Source organism: Nanorana parkeri, unplaced genomic scaffold (assembly GCF_000935625.1).
Source record: "Nanorana parkeri isolate BGI_ZX_2015 unplaced genomic scaffold, ASM93562v1 scaffold523, whole genome shotgun sequence".
Classification (NCBI taxonomy): Eukaryota; Metazoa; Chordata; class Amphibia; order Anura; family Dicroglossidae; genus Nanorana; species Nanorana parkeri.
In genome coordinates this window covers 382,848-384,862 of record NW_017306791.1, presented here as the reverse complement: position 1 = coordinate 384,862, position 2,015 = coordinate 382,848, and the positions used below count along the sequence as shown (strand labels likewise).

At 44.2% G+C, this 2,015-nt stretch overlaps 1 protein-coding gene across 2 annotated transcripts in view; it reads left to right on the top strand.

Moving 5' to 3' along the window:
* Positions 1–2,015, top strand: part of PPP2R2C (protein phosphatase 2 regulatory subunit Bgamma) — an 89,006-nt gene that overhangs the window by 30,690 nt on the left and 56,301 nt on the right. The window lies entirely within an intron of this gene.

Below are 2,015 nucleotides of genomic sequence, written 5' to 3'. Positions count from 1 at the left end.
GGGGGGGGCGCCCGAGTTTTGTCTTGCCTAGGGCAGCCCCAAACCTAAATACACCACTGAGTGTAAGGCTATTGTTTTCCAGGGATAGCCATTCAGCAGCTCTGAGACGGGGCTTGAGCAATTATTGTGGAAGTTCACCTTTTTCCCGTGCTGGGTCACAACTATGCTCCATATTTGTGCACGAATGGCCCACCAGGCACTCCTGTGACTGCCCTTGCTCTTGTAGTTTGCATGCCTCTGATCATAGCATCAGACCTGGGCCTGGACTAGTCTAATGAAGTCCTCAGCAGACATGTGGCTCAGTGTTGAATCCTCTATCTTGATCCCAGTGTGCTGTGTGACAGGGGGAGGTCCTCTCTCCATGCTGTGTAAACCGCATGGTTATCACCAATAAAAACGTACTTGCACATGTATGCGCGCAATTTCAATACACGTTTATGGGACCAATACCTGGCTCAAAATAGCTCCTGCATCTTTTCGTGTGATTGGCGTTTTTTCTACACGCGACACAGCACTAAGGTGTGAACAGTTGCTATTGACTTGAATGGAAATGTGTGTTTTACGTGTTTTCTTGCGCATAGATCCGTATGTAAAACCGCTCAGGTGTGAACCAAGCCTGAAAGTCTACCTATACCCAAAACCTTTTTAGTTATAGATAGAGGGGGGAAGGGTTATATAACCCGTGTTAGGATTTACTGATATCCAGAGCTCCATTAATGAGTTTTTCTCTCAGTTTGCTCACTCTTACATTCCAGTTAGGGCTGCTAAAATCTTATCCAAGATGGCAGCACCAGGCACAGTCCCAGGGCTTTTAGATTTCGACGCAAGGGAGGCTTTTACATGCATGAAAAATGTTAAACGCACATATAATCTGATGGGAAAATTTTTGTTTAAATGGATGGTGAAACATTGAACCCTAAGCCAATAACACTTTTTTTGTAATGCCAATGACAGGTGAATGAAGCTATTCAGGTGCAGGAATCTAGGCGCAGTACTAGGAGGTTAGGGTTTGGCAAAGGAAGGTTTATTAGGCACATTTATTCTGCATTTCTTAACATGAGTGAAAGTGACTACAATTTAAACTTCTTAGAGCAACCATTGTTTCAGAAGGAAGGTGGGCTTTAATGGTACTTGAAATGGAGCTAATAGTAGAGCTTAAAGCAGACCTTTATGCTCGAAAATCAAATTCTACCAATGTATCCCTCTATGATGATTATGATGATGAATAATAACATAGACATGTCCATTGTAAAATGCTCTGATTTTGAAATACTTACACTTGCAGAGCATTCGCTTCCAGCTTTGAAAGTGCAAAAATACTTCAGTTTGCCAAAGCAATGCACGCTGGGATTGTCGTGTCATCAGCAGACCATTGCTGGGAAATCTCATCTGTAATCTCAGGAGATCTTGGGGAAAGGTATTTTCCTCCCCTTAGATGATGTGCATGGTCACATGTCCTAGTCACATGTGCGAGAAATCCAGGAAGTAAAAAAAGAGCTAGTAATCTGCCCTTAGTAAACATGGCCACTGTCAGAAGACTTGGGAAGAAAAGAGAAATAAGGTATGCAAAGAATACAAAGCCGGCAATTATCTAGAAGTATAGAAGTATGGGTTTGTAGATTGTCATTACTAAACATTTTTAAAGGCGTGTTTGTTGTTATTTTAAAGAAATGGGTAAAGTTCCACTTAATATCACATTTCCAACATTTGTTGAACAAGGCATGGGTGTTTCCTATCCTCCCTACCATGGTCCTTTGTAGCATATGGCTTGCTGCAAAATTGTAGAAATTCCAACTGTACTGTAGTTCCACATCTGCTGGACAGTTACAAGGTAACCTATGCCTGTCATTTGTATTGCTAGAACCAGTGGCGGAACTACCGCCGGTGCGGGCGATGCGGGTGCACCAGGGCCTCTGCGGCTCGGCCCTCAGGAGGGCCCAGCACAGCCCTCGCCTGTGCAGATGTTATCCAGCGGCCGGCAAGCACCCGGTCTCTGTGCCGGGAGTGTCGGATCA